This window comes from Brassica napus, chromosome C9 (genome assembly GCF_020379485.1).
Source record: "Brassica napus cultivar Da-Ae chromosome C9, Da-Ae, whole genome shotgun sequence".
Classification (NCBI taxonomy): domain Eukaryota; kingdom Viridiplantae; phylum Streptophyta; class Magnoliopsida; order Brassicales; family Brassicaceae; genus Brassica; species Brassica napus.
Window position 1 is genome coordinate 16165152 of NC_063452.1, and position 15690 is coordinate 16180841.

At 33.9% G+C, this 15690-nt stretch overlaps 1 long non-coding RNA gene across 2 annotated transcripts; it reads left to right on the forward strand.

The window, feature by feature from the left end:
* The first annotated feature begins 2387 nt into the window (after positions 1–2387).
* Positions 2388–11916, forward strand: LOC125593456. 2 transcript variants are annotated; one of them, XR_007329359.1, is made up of 3 exons: positions 2858–5090; positions 6540–10990; positions 11202–11916. It is a non-coding gene; the product is annotated as an uncharacterized LOC125593456 (long non-coding RNA). The 2 variants fall into 2 exon arrangements; XR_007329358.1 differs by lacking the exon at positions 11202–11916 and having other exon boundaries at positions 2388–5090; positions 6540–11166.
* The last annotated feature ends 3774 nt before the right edge of the window (positions 11917–15690 follow it).

Genomic DNA, 15690 nt, shown 5'->3' on the forward strand with positions numbered 1-15690 from the left:
ATTAAGAATTCTTAAAAATAAAAAAATAATAAATTTGAAAACATGTAAGATATTAAGAAAAAAAAATTAAAACATGTTAAATTGAAATATTTATTTATTACATGATTAAATATGAAATACAACAATTATTAATTTTCATCACCAAATTTGTTTCAAATATTTTCAATTAAATCATTTTTCAATTGGTGATGTGTTTCCGTCTCCCGAACCTGAACTTGATTGGCACGAATTTCAGTGATGCTTGGAGGGATGTCCGTACCACGAGACTTATGCACCCGTGAACTGCTGGTTACATCTCCTTCTTCAAATTCAGATGTATCGTACTGTGTGTTGTATCCAGTTCGTTCATTTTCGACTATCATATTGTGTAGTATGATGCATGCTCTCATACTCTTCCCTATCTTATCCTGGTCTCATGAAAGAGCCGGGTTTTTCACCATTGCAAATCGAGATTGCAAAACTCCAAAAACCCGCTCGACATCTTTTCGAAGAAAATGACATGAAAATCGAATGTAAATCCCAAGAATCAGAGGAAATCAACAACAGAACCCTTCGATTAACCTTCTTTACCCGGACAGAGCACAATCGCCTTATCGCCGACACTAACTTTTTTTTTTCTCGTCTAGACTCGAAATGAAACGAACGCGTGAAACCTTTCACTCGACGGATAAAATTGATGTGCCACGTCAACAAGGATCAACACATTTTAATCCTTAGCAAAAGACTGATCCTTACGTCATTTGGGTTAAATATTATTATTATATGCCTGATAGTTAAGGATTTGGACTTAAAGATTCGTTAAAATCCCGCGTTGCGGATGGTCAAATTGAAAAAAAAAAAAAAAGGAAAATGAAAAAAAAAATGCATCACGCTCATTTCTTCTTCATTTTAGTAGAGAGATAATTCACTAAAACCAATAAAGTTTTTTTACTTTTCATTTTTACTTGATTGGTGAAAAAAAATTAAAATAAAACTAAATGTCAAATCTAGAATACAATTTTTCTCTAATAAATACATAGAGACAAATGAAAATGAATACATACAGGCACACCCTAAAAGATAATAAATGTTTTATGTTTGTTAAATGTTGAAAAAAAAAAGAAAAACTTTCAAGTTTATCTTTATGGATTTATGTACATATCTATATTTTTTGTAAATATTTAAAAAATAACTTTGTAATAGTTAACTAGTTGAAGGTCTGCATCTTGCGCATACAAATATATATATATCTAATGAATTTTAATTTCATATTTATTTTTATTCAAATTTTAAATTTTTAAATTAAATACAAATTTTAAATTAATATTATAAATTATAAATTTCAATATTCATGTTAGTAATTGATGCATTAAATTATGTTATTTTATTTTATATTTTAATTATTGGCTGTAAATTTTGGAGTAGAAAATAGTAATAATCAAATTAAGAAGTTTAAAATTGAAATTAAATATTTATTATATTTATTGGACTAAAAAAATCTATTGGTGTTGAAAGGATCATAAACAATCATAATCCATAAAACATTGATAGAATAACAATATCCAATAAATATTATATTCTCTATAATTTATATTTTAAAAAACAGTGACACAAAAACACAAAATAATAAATTAAAAAAATTATCTATATATATCTCATAGACTATATTTATATTATGTTTATTATTTGTAAGTTTTAATGTTATTTAATGTTTTATCCTAGTTTTTAATTCTTCCATATGTTTTAAATATTTTGGTTAATTTTCATTTTTTCGTTCATTTAATAATTATTATTTTGGTTTTAAATATATTCTTTATGTTTTTTAATACTTGATGTTTTGTTTTAGTGCACAAAGATTAAAAAAATTATATTTTGTTAAAAAAATTTTTTAAAGATATAATTTTTAAATCATTTAGCCAATTATAAAAAATATAAAATTTAATTAGTTGAATAGTTTCCAATAAAGTTAAAGTTAACCTTAAAACTTCAAAACTTCTTGTTAATTGAAACAAAATGCTTCTTCTAAAACATCATCTATATTGAAACGGATGGAGTATTATTTTGATAACATTTGTGAATTTACGGATAAATAATTTGATGTATTTCATATTCAAATATTAATTTATTTTAGGTTTGAAATATAATTTTGATTTTAAAATATTTAACATACGTATACAATTTATATTTTACAACATATATTTTTAATGATGCTTTACCTTTAATCTTAATTTTAATATGTTTGGATCAATATTTCCAATAAAAATTGTAATTATGATATTATAGGTAGAATTTGTTTAATATCTATTGTTAATATATATTTATTAATTAAATATCCTAAATGTCATGATAATGATATATATTATAATACTTTAAAAAATAATAATATATGTATATTGGCATAATTAGTACATATGTTTTTATTAATTATCTCAAATATATCAAAAATATTTTTTAATAATACTAAAATTAATGACTTTTCAAAAATTATGGAGAAGATGATAAGTAAACAAATTCACTTATCAAATAATAGTATAGATATAAAATGAAATATTTAAAAAATCTGAATCTTTATAGTATTAGAACAAGATTATATCAGATTAGTGTTTATCAATGTACTGTTAATAAACTAAGTCAATTCTAATTTAATTTTGTATCTATTAAAACAGAAATATATAATTTTTTGTGTGATTGTTATAATTGGTCTTTCCTTATAAATATCAATTATATTTTCTGTATTTATTTGGATAATCTTTCAATATTACAGTGAAAACTTTGTAAATTAATAATATTAATATTTTGATATTTCATTAACTTATGGAATTATAAACTTATTAAAACATTTTATATAATTTAAAAATGATTTTATGTAAATTAAAAAATAGTCTATTTTATGATACGTGCACTGATCAGATTTTATTAATATAAATTTTAGGATGTTTTTACTCTGAATATTTTGCATATAGAAAATATAACTGTAGATGTAAATACATTTTAACTATAATATTACATAATAACAAAGCTATATTTTATGAAAAAATTAAGAAAAATTAAAGATGAATGTCATTGCGAATAAAAACATAACTATACAATAGATATGGTTTAGATTTTTATAAATAATATAAATATTAGTCATTGATTTATGTTTACATTATTGAAACCATATAATTACATAGAGTTTTTTAAAAATTATTAGCTTATTATTTTATCGAATTATGTAAAAAATAATATATTATTTAATTTAAAATTAGTAAAATTTATTAATTTTATCATATTTATTAATTTATTAATACTTTTGAAGTTTCTACTGTGAATCCTTATTTAGCACAAATCTAATATCCACATAAACAAATACTCTGTTATCATTTATTCTTGTAATATTATAGCATATTATTTCTATTACTTTTTTGTGCAACAAAAGACTTTCATAGAACCCACATCAATATATACCACGTATAAACCCAGAAAACTAATGATAAACGTATAATTTTAAACAAGTGCGTATTAAACATAAGTCATAACAATTCAATAGTCATATAGATATTTTAATATTTATTATAATGAGATATTCTAACATAAACATTTTAAGTAAATCGATATGTGTTCTGCTATATTATGTAACTACTAAATTGTCATGAAATGAAACATAATAAGGTGATAGTATGATTTAATAGTATTGACTGTGACATAGTTTCTCTGAGGCATGAACGGGTAACTAAACCTTATACTATTCAAGTTGGTTTTTCAAACTATTAGACCATCTTTAACGCTGATGCTTAGTGGGCTGCTTAGTGATTTTTTTATTAAAAAAAAAAAGAAAATGAATTAATTGGAGAGGAAGCGCTGCTTAATTAGGTTTCAGAGGAAGCGATGCTAATAGGACACGTGTTGGCATGATGCGAGTCTGTGTCCCTTTCTCTATCTCTCTCTCTCTCTCACGAAACACAAGCGTTTCTTCTGTATCTCTCTCGACGACTCCGCCTTCAATCTTCTCCTCCTCTCGACGAAATCGATCTCTCCTCGACGGTTCCGTGAGCAATCGACGATGATGTCTCCTTGTATCTCTCGCTCTCCTCGAAGCCTCCGTGATCAATCGACGGTGATGTCGCCTCGTCTCTGTCGCTCTCCCCGAAGCCTCCGTGATGATCGACGATGTTCTCTCCTCGTCTATCTCGCTATCCTCGACGCCTCCTCGACGCCTCGTTGAGAAACATGTGCATGAATTTGTCCTCGTCTCTCTCTCTCCTCGACGACCCTGCGATGAATCTCTCGGCGTCTCGCGGTGTCGATCTCCCCGAGGATGAAGCTCCTCCATCTCTCTTTCTCGGCGTCTCGCGGTGTCGATCTCCTCGAGGATGAAGAATCACCCCGAGGATGAAGCTCCTCCATCTCTCTCTCTCGGCGTCTCGCGGTGTCGATCTCCTCGAGGATGAAGAATCACCCCGAGGATGAAGCTCCTCCATCTCTCTCTCTCGGCGTCTCGCGGTGTCGTTCTCCTACGAGGATGAAGAATCACCCCGAGGATGAAGCTCCTCCATCTCTCTCTCTCGGCGTCTCGCGGTGTCGATCTCCTCTCTCAGGCTCGGAGCTCTCCTCTACGTCAACAAAAGAAAGGTAAAGCTATGGATGTTGCCATTTAAGTGTGAATCGACCTTTGATATTTTTATTAGTTTGTTCCTGCCTCAAGATTTGTCTATCTTTGTTTCTTCATATGGTCGGAGCTAGAGACGAAGGTTCGTCAAACAAGACGTCTACAATGAAGACATGTAAAACTTCAACCCTCTTTGATCTGTCAAATGGTTGTTGTCTGAATTGTTTAAAAATGGATGAAATTGAATCGAGATAGTGTCAACTGAATCGAGTGTCATGAATGGATGTTGTCTGAAATTGTTTAAGAGTTCTACTATATCATTTAGCTTCTGGTCTGAATTGAATCGAATGTCCTGAATTAGTTTTGTATCTGTTTGTTTGTCTCTTGAGGTATATTTCTCATTGTTGTTTTGGTTTCTGTTTATTTGTGTCATGAGCTCCATGGATGAAGGTTCGTTAAAGAAGATGACTACAACTGCAGGATCGTTTGCAAGCAAAGGAGTGTATTCACCGGACAAAAAGAGGTAAATTTTTAATATTTTTTAGTCATTGAAAGCTTGGTCTGTTTGCATTGGTTGGGTTATGTAGTTAATGTGTTTGGTGTGGTTGCATTGATGTTGGCAATGAAAAGGGAATTGCTTTTGGTTGCGGTAGGTTGTTAAATGACTTGCTGTAGTTAAATGACTAGCTTTAGTTTGAATTGTCGATAATAAATGACTTGCTTTGTGTTTGATTATGGTTGTGAAAGGGTAATAAATAGAAGTTAGATATATATCAGCTCCAAAACTGCTGTAAAACTTCTTCTTTCTCTTCTATCTCAAACAGATTCCTATATGTTAATTCTCTCTTCTTTCACTTCCGAGATGGAATTTAATCCATTTACTGAGCCTTCAAACTTTGATGAACTGCTAAGCAGTCAACAAAGTGTTTCACTATCTGAAGCGCAAGTTCCCTTCTATGGCACTCAAGGCACTGAGCCTTCAAACTTCGGTGAAGACAACCAAGCCTCTCGTAAAGAAAGAAGGACGTGGTCGCCAGGAGATGATGTTCTGCTCATTAGCTCGTGGTTAAACACGAGCAAAGATGCAGTAGTAGGGAATGAGCAAAGTCTTAATGCATTCTGGAAAAGAATAGCTGTGTACTACAATGCTAGTCCCTCTGTTGGTGGCTGTGAAAAGAGAGAGCCAGCACACTGTAAGAATCGCTGGCAGAAGATCAATGACCAAGTTTGCAAGTTTTGTGGCGCATACGAAGCTGCGAACAGAGAGAAAACCAGTGGTCAAAATGAGAATGATGTGCTCAAACTAGCCCACCAGATCTTCTTCACTAACCATAATAAAAAATTCACCCTTGAGCATGGTTGGAAAGAGTTGCGTAATGACCAGAAGTGGTGCGAGCTGTCTACTGCTAAAAATGATGGAGGCTCCAAAAAGAGGAATTGTGGGGATGTTTTACATTCAGCAAGCTCGAAAGCAACTGAAGTGGATTCCGGTGACGATGATGAAGCAACAACTCGTCCCCCGGGTGTTAAGGCAGCAAAGGCTCGTTCTAAGAAGACAATGAGTGATGGGAAGGAACTGTCTGAGTTTCAGACAATGTGGAACATCAAGCAGCAAGATTTGGCTTTGAAATCAAGGTTGTATAAGATGAAGTTACTCGACGGTCTCATTACTAAACAAGGACCACTAACGGATGTTGAAGAAGCGTTTAAGACTCAACTCATGAATGAGTTGATGTCTCCATAGATTTCGTCTCGGTTTGTTTGTCTTGTTCGACTGATATGTTTAAGTTTAAGCTTAAGTTTAACTCAACTCAAAAAGCGTTTAAGTTTATATTTGCTTGTTCTCTTTGCTTGTGTTGGTATTGTTCCGTGTTTGTGTCATTGAGTTTGTGTTTCTTGTTCTCGTTGCTTGCTTAAGTCATATATGGAACTTCTTCTTAATATTTGTTGTTGTTATTGTACTATGTTTCAGGTGAAAGAGACAAAGAGGGAAAGAGTAAAAGAGTGCAAGATTGGAAGAGTGGAAGTCACATGTTCTTGGAGTCTTGTTACATGTTCAGTGTGTCACGAGTCTTGTTGTTTCGTTGTTTCAAGTCACGAGTGTTGTTGTTTTGTTCCATTGTGTCACAGACTTTTGTAATATTTAGTTGTATCAAGTCACGAGTCTTGTTGTCTTGTATGTCACGGACTTATATAAGTTTTAGGAGACTTGTATTATAAAGTAGTTGCTTCTCTCTAACTTTGTATTCACGATTGCTCAAGATCACATCTCTCTTTCTTTGTATCATTTTCAAAGTTCCTCAACATTAGAATTTTCTTTCTTTGTATCATCATCATCATTCCTCAACATCACAACTCTTTTTCTTCTTTTCATTTTCACGATTCCTCAACATCACAAGTCTTCTTTTTATCACAAAACAAGATCGTCGTTTTATCACTAAGTTTTTTAAACACCTTTTCACCTTCTCTTTCTCATGGCATCTTCTTCTCAAAACAAATTTGAAGATTCACTTGATGATGCATTTGATGAATATTTTGTTCAACATTTTGATCAATATTTTGATCAAACATTTGAGAATTTTACCATTGGTCATCAAGAAAAGCAAGAAAACAAAGTAAAAACGAGCCTATATTGAAAGAAACCGTGAAGCGGGCAATCTTCGTCTGTGGAATGATTATTTCAGTGAAAATCCAACATACACTGGTACTCTTTTTCGCCGACGATTTAGAATGAACAAACCGTTGTTCATGAAAATTGTTGATCGACTCTCCAATGAAATGGAATTCTTTCGACAAAAACGAGATGGTCTCGGAAGGCAAGGTCTCTCTGCACTTCAAAAATGTACAGCAGCCATTCATGTCTTGGCATATGGTACTGCGGCTGATGCGGTTGACGAATACCTCAGGCTCGGTGAAACTACTACTCGGTCATGTGTCGAACATTTTGTGGAAGGAATAATACATTTATTCGGCGATGAGTACCTAAGAAGACCAACACCGGCTGATCTTCAACGTCTACTTGATATTGGTGAGTTTCGTGGATTTCTCGGGATGATAGGAAGCATCGATTGTATGCATTGGGAGTGAAAAAATTGTCCCACCGCTTGGAAATGACAATATTCACGAGGTTCGGGAAAACTCACAATCGTTTTGGATGCGGTGGCTTCGTATGATCTATGGATATGTCATGCGTTTTTTGGACCTCCAGGTACCTTAAATGATATCAATGTTCTTGATCGCTCACCTGTTTTTGATGACATAATAAATGGTCAAGCTCCGCAAGTCACTTTCTCTGTCAATGGAAGAGAGTATCATTTGGCTTACTATCTGACCGACGGTATTTATCTGAAATGGGCAACTTTTATCCAATCTATTTCATTACCACAAGGACCGAAAGCGGCTTTATTTGCTAAACATCAAGAAGCTGTCCGAAAAGATGTCGAGCGTGCTTTTGGAGTCTTGCAAGCTCGCTTTGCCATTGTTAAAAAAACTGCATTTTTTTGGGATAAAGCCAAAATTGGGAAGATTATGAGAGCATGTATCATACTCCATAATATGATAGTAGAAGACGAACAAGATGGATATACTCAATTTGATGTTTCAGGATTCCAACAAGGAGAAGAAACCGGAAGTTCACATGTCAATCTCGATTTTTCCTCAAATATGCCTACAAATCTCGTCAATATGATGGGTGTTCGAACTAGAATCTGTGATAGGCCAATGCATGAACAACTCAAAGCTGATTTGGTTGAACATTTATGGAGTAAATTTGGAGAGGATGCAGACAACAACTAAGTTCCGAATGTTTTTTCAAATTATTCTCGTTTATTTACTAATCTTTGTTATTATGTTTTTATTTTCAAATCTATGTTTTAAATTATCTTTTCATATGTTTGATATAATAAATAATTTAAAAAAAAAATAATTAAGAACCCCTAATTAAACACCTACCATTGGAGCACACATTCTGCTACTTTCTTAACTTGAGTTCTTAAGTACATGTAAAGTACAATTAATTATTTAAATAATCATTAAACACTCCATATGGAGTGTTAGGGTTAAAGATGGTCTCATGCTTCTTGGAAAGAGAGCAACTCTCGCCTACATTTAGCTGTCTATTCTCTCATTTGCTGAAATCAGCCTAACAAGTATGAGCTTGATTCATTTTCAATGGCTCACTGCAACCGGCCCTCAGGCCTCAAACTCAATTGTTCTGTTCTGTCTGCGGATAGCTTGTGATCTAAGTCAGTGTGTTGTAACTTGTACGCCTGTGGCTGTTGGCTGTTAATTCTTTTGTAAACGCTGATCAATTTGTGCTTCAAGTCTTAGGACATCTTCTTTTGTATAATAAATGGATTTTTTTTTTTTAAATGACGATATTTTAAACCATTGATCCATTATCGCTATAACTTAACATGGTATCAGAACCTTTTTAGACCATCAGTTCCTAGGATCATCATCATGCCACTTTCCAGTCGGATTAATGGGTTAGGGTACCGACTCGCTCTAATACCAATTAGCGACAGTAATAGAACAAGTGAAAGAACTCAAACAAACAGCAACACAATCTCCAACCTTCCAAGATCTTCCAACAGAAGCAGATGAAGTAACTGTTCAGCTGTTTGACCAAATTAACTAAAACTTGAAATTCACTTTCGAAAGGCAACGCCACATAATCTGAAAAGCCCGTAACTACAAACAAAAGTTCTTTTAAAAACACAACATCCGAGAAAACTAAAAATTAGAGAGAAAAAAACCTCACAAGGGCCTGACCCGACCCGACCCGACACGTTCCGATTTCAGAAAAGCTAAATAAGATGAAACATCAATTTAACGACCACCATAACCAGAATTCTGATCAACGATGGCGGCCACGACGTCCTTAGACTCCTTCAAGAGCTTCACACTCTTCTCCAGCTTCTCCCTCTTGCTCGCCACAGACGGAGACTCCTCCATCATCCTCTCAACTCCTCCGCCGCCTCACGGATCAACCATCTCCGCCACGATCTCCTTCTGAAACTGAGCGTTCACCAGATTCTTCACCGAGAACTGAAGAAACAGCGCAAGGTTATCCACAATCCGCCTCAGAACAATGTTCTCCTCATCTTCATGTCAAACGCCTGCTGCAGCAGATGAGCGTGGTACTTCCTCAGATGCGAGATCTTCACTTCCCCAAATCCAGCGAGAGAGAAGCTCTCAGGTTTGGCCTCGTCGTACAACACGGCGTGGACGAAGCTCTGCTGCGAAGCGGTCTTCTCCGTCCAAGACGTCATGTAATCAGGGTTACACGTGTAGTCCGTCAGCTTCTCCATCTCAACGATCTCGGCAACTCTGTTCACTGACTGCTCCTTCATCTTGGTGATCAGATTGCGTCCGGCTCATTTAACGGAAGACTGAATCTGCGGAAAGTTTTCAGCGTATTTTGAAATCACCGGAATGAGAACAGCTTCGATGTAGTCCCAAATCTTCTTGATGAACTCCACCGGCTTGGAATGGATTCCGTCGACGTACTGTGATAGTATAGCCAAGAAAGCTGATCTCGGAATGAAATTGGGAAGGCCAACGCATTTGCATTCGTCGAGAATCTTGATTTCGTCCATCAAGAAATCGATGGTGACGTCGTTGGAGTGTGCTTGGAGATTGTCTGAGAATTGGCTTAACATTTCAGCCAAGCGAGCGGTGCAGTGCATCTTATGATCTCCAGGGTACTCGGAGAAATCTCCTTGGATGAGGATTCTCAGGAGAGACTCTTTTGCTGAGCCAATGATGTCCATCAGTGTCATCAATGCTTCCCCTGCGGAAGCCATTACCATTGGCAGCTTGTTCAGTTCGAGGACACTGATCTCCATCTTCTCGTTGATCTTGCGGACGATTTCTGGTAAGCAGCGGGCGATCATCGTCGCCTGGATAAGCATTAGCTTCTGGGCTAAGACCGGAATCCCCACAATGTCATCATCAATCAAGCTTAGCTTTGGATGAGTCCTGAACAGAAGCTCTTCTTGCATCCTAGCTTCTTGGTATGTCTCTTCTCCGATTCGGTTTCTCACACAGACATAACCAAGTCCGATGCTCACATCGTCTGCTGTAACCTTCTGTAGAAGACCTTCAGGAGCCATGTCTGCCTTTGTGACAACAGCCAGAGTCCGTTCACCGGTTTTATCAACCTGTCTAGACATGCGGATGGATTCACAGGTCGTGAAGTCGACCGTAGCTGACAGAACATTGAGAATGATCGATTCTTGAGGCTTGATGTACTTCATGATCATAGCAGATATCTGCTCATAGATGTTTTCAGGCTGTCCATTCACTGGAACGCGAGTTATCCCAGGGAGATCAACCATGGTAAGATCAGGAACACCAGCCTTCTTCACATGGAGTGTTAAAGGAGCGTCAGAGACCCCTTTACCAGATCCTGCAACATAGGTATATTATAAGTACTTATTATCATAGTCTGAAACACGGACACGCTTTGTAGTTTCATATTATAGAAACACTAGTGTAATGCATGTCTCATTCAAATTAACAATTTCAGATGAGTAAAGAACAAACTAGGAGTGGCAAAATCACATAACATCTATAAGCACTTGTATTCAGGAGTACGCGTAAACAACTTACTATAACATTCATGTTTCAGATAACGGTCTCATTAACATTAAACTATCCATGGAAAGAGAGAGAGAGAGAGAGAGATAACATACCAGCGATCACATCTGTTGCAGCACAAATAGCTTTAGCGATGTGTTCCTCATCCGTATGAACAACTGTGTCACCATACTCTAGCCAGATCTCAGGCTCAGTGCTGTAACTTCTTTGGAGTCTCATCACAAGAGGAACCCTAGTGCAGATTCCTTGCCCACGAGGCAAACTGATCCCTGCCAAGGACTCAAGAACACTCGACTTCCCAGAGGACTGGTATCCAACAACGACAATGGTTGGAAGCTGGATCCCTTCTCTCATTACATTCAGGTTCCTCAGCCTGTCAACAGTGTCCAGCAACGGCCTGATTCGGTCATTGTAAGAAGAAACTATCGGTGCTTCAATGGGTACAATTTTGTTGGCCGGGGGGTTTGCTTCGACAATAGCCAGAGAAGAAGAGGTTTTAGAGACAACATGCTTGTTACGACCTGCCATTTTCGACTATAGTGGAAGAGATTGCTACGGATATAAGAAATATTTATGAAAAAGTGTGATTCTTCTCAGATGACACTCGAAGATATATATAGAGAGATATCATAAGGGTTTTATGTCTGAGTGATGTAATCAAGAAATAAAACGTTTGAGATGAAAGGATGTAGGCGGACGTGCATGTTGGAATTGAAAAAAGTTAACTAAGTCCATAATTACACCTATTTAGCTCGTAGATGAAGCTAAAAGGCCTCCCTTTAATCCTTCATTGTATACGTATTTAAAACTGAAAATCAGAAAAATAATTTCTCGTAATATGTAGTAACTTAAATTCTTTCTTTTGACATTAACAAGATGATGCATGCTGGGTATTCTGTTTGCTATATCAGCAAAAAGAAAAGGGTTAAATTTTCGAATTGAATGTAAGAAGTAATAGAAACTAACCAGTGTGGTGAAGCAATTGAACAGTGATACTATTAGGTAACTGTGGTCTTTAATTTCTGAGCAAAAAAATTTGTTTAATATGAAAATAGTTTATGATGATTTAACTTGAAAGGAATTAATTTCTAGAAGTATAACGACTAATTTCTAAACTTTTGGCACCATGCAGGGACATAAATCTAGTATAAAAAATTTCGTTTTTAATAATAAAAATATAAGTCAAGTCTACATACAGTATTTGTATAACTAAATGTCAGAAAATGTTATTCGTAATATGTAGACATTTCTTTTGACATAAATTATATGATGCGTGCGGGTTATTATTGTGTTTCCTAAATCAATAAAAAAGAAGATGGACTGATACCATTGATGTAATTTTTTTTTTTTAAAATTATTTATAAATAAAGATGTCTCTAATTAGTATATGAAAATAGTTTATGATGACTTAACAAAGGAATATGAATGTATGTACATGTGAAAAAATATGTTGGAAGATAGGGTGTTGAAACACAATTTAAGATCAATGTGACTAAATTGAAACCTAAATCAGTCTTTCAAAGTTGGCCAAATTAACTCCTGCAGTGCCCCCTTGATTATTTTATAGATAACTAGGGATTCACTTCAAAAGACAACACAATATACGTGAAGTTTACTGGCGTGTACCACACAAGAATATTTAAAAACGTACGTACCATAGCCAAATAGATTATGAAATCAAAACAACACAAAAGGTCCAAACCCAACTCCAAAACTATAATACTGCCCATCAAACACCATAATTGCATGCACATTCACTTGTTCTGATCTCCCATGTTGCAATATCTACGATTTGCAAACTCTATATTTGAAGTTTCGAGATAAATTATTTTATTAATGTTCTATTTTTGGTTACACACAAAAATTTTGGACAATATTTTAGAAGTTCCGGAAAAAAATTACTAGACTATTAGTATTGTTGTAATATTTAAATTTGTGTAATAATTATGTCTTCATGTATTTTCTTTTAAAAAAATTATTAAGTTTTTTTTGTAATATTTCTTGTTGTCTAATTCTACTTTTAAAATATTATAAATCTTATTTTGATTTTTAGAAAATCTTTTATGTGTAAAATTTTGATTTATAAAAATAAATTTGAAATATTTAAAATATACAAAAGTTTTAAAGATTAAAACTATAAATGAGAAAATATTTAAGAATCATAAATGTGATGTATAATTAATTATAAAGACCAAGATGCAAATAAAAAGACGAACCTTCAAATTTAGAGTTTTGAGTAGTGAAACTTCACTACTCAAAACTCTAAATTTAAAGTTTTGAAGTTCTTTTTAAAAAAGCAAAAAACTCTATATTTAAAGTTATAGAGTTTAAATGCTCCGAGCATATTTCTCCTTACTTTATGATCATGTGATAACCTTAAAGCTTTCACATCTTTTCTAAAGCTTAGTCATATGTATTTTTTAGATTTTGAATCCAGTTTGACTTTTCGTAACTTGGAAATAGCACGCAGTCCATGATTTGATACGCACCAACCTTATGAAAGATGGGAAATTTTTGGTTTTAGTGTTTTTTTATAAAATAAAAGGGTTAAATCCGGATCTACTAAAGACATAGACATAATCTCCGGATGGGAAGTGCAGCCTACAGATAAACCATCTTCCGGGTATTCAAATGGACCGAAAAACAGTAGTCCATATCCGTATAGGGTGATCAGAAAAATGTGACTTAGCTTCACATGACAATATTAGTTTGGTGACATCCCAAACTCTTTTTCTTGCCACTTAACCACAAGCTCCCGGTCAATTTTTGGTTTTAATGCTTCTGCTTTGGATTTGTGTACCAACGAATTCAAAGATGTTGATTAAGACTCTTTTTGCAGGCATATATGGTTTGATTGGTGACATGTGGTAGGGTTGATTAAGTTTGAGTTAAGCTTGTAACTCTAAAATGTTACCAATCATGCATTAAATTTTTTATTTTTTATTTTAAGTTTGATTTAAGATGTGTTGTAGTTGAGTTACAACTTTGACTTAGACATTTTATAAAATTGATAACTCAAAACATAAACTTACGTCAACCAAAATACAATCTTTTAGGAGTTGAGTTACAAATTTAATTGATTTTTCTGTTTTAAAAAAATAAAAATCGTGAACAAACCTTTTTACAAAAAGAGAAAATCGTGAACAAATATTTGAGTGTCCCGTAAATACTCTAACTAAATTTATTCTAGTCAAAAATTTTATAATCTTTATTGTTCCTAATTTTTTGAATTATTCAAACGTTTAGCCAATTATACAAAATCTTAGCGTAAATTCTATTTTATAATTCACAAAAATACCAGTCACAAAATTCTATATATATTGACCTAAGTTAGTGTGGTATCACGTCACTTTCAAAACCTAAAAGCTTAAGGTCTGTTTTCTTCTGTCGTCTTTTTCTTGCTTGCAAAAAATATTTTCATTTTTCACTTGCAAAAATGTTTTTATATCTTCTTCTTCTTTACTTCCAAAAAATATATTTTTATGGTTTTACTTGAAGAAATCAATAAGCTTAAGTTGAGCTTTTCTATCTTCTTCTTCTTTACGTGCAAAACATATTTTCATTTTTTACTTGGGCTTTATATGTTGTTTAAAAATAATAGAGTACCTTTTTATGTTTATTAATTTTGTTTATTCTTTTGGATGAAGATGTCTAATAATGAAAATATTGATGATGTTGGTGCTGGTGCTGAAGACGGCGGTGGAACTACACGTCGTAAGGTAAATTTTATAATTGATATGTTAAATTTAAAATTAGATGAAGTTATAGTATTTTAATTATTTTAACATAACTATAGAAACAAAAGCAAATTATATGGGAAGATGAGCATATTGGGATATACTTGGAGCTTCTAGATATTGAGTTGACTAAAATTTGATACAAACAAAAGTTACCGAAAGAAGTGGGAAGAGAACATATTTGTAAAGAATTTTTGGAGAAAACTGGTACAAGTCTTCCTTGGGATTCTTTCAAAAGCAAGTACGATACATTGAGAAATATGTATGGATTGTATAAAAGGCTCAAGAATTTTACCGGAGTTTCAGCAGATGATAATACTGGTTTGATTGAGATGGATTCCGAATGGTGGGACGACCGCGAAAAGGTACATTAGTGTATAGTTTTATATTTTACAAAAGTTCTTGACATTTATGTTATATACTTTGTTTTTGAGTTGTGCAGGAAATTCAATATGCAAAAAAGATCCGTGAAAATGGGATCCCCCACATGGAACTTATGAGGCACATATTTGGACGTCAAGGTAGTAAACCAGAAGCTATGTACTCAACTCATGTGCAAGATGCAATGTATGCTGAACAAAATGAGAATGAGCAGCTGGATAAGCATGTTCCCGAAATCCACGATAATGATGGAGACGATTCAAATATCATTCATAAAACTGACGTGCATCACGACTCACAAACCATTTCACTAGACTCTCCTCCAAGATCACCTATTGGTCCATCAAAGAGGTCAAACAGAAAAAAAAACACGTGTTCCTCCATATGAAAGTAGTCGAGGTA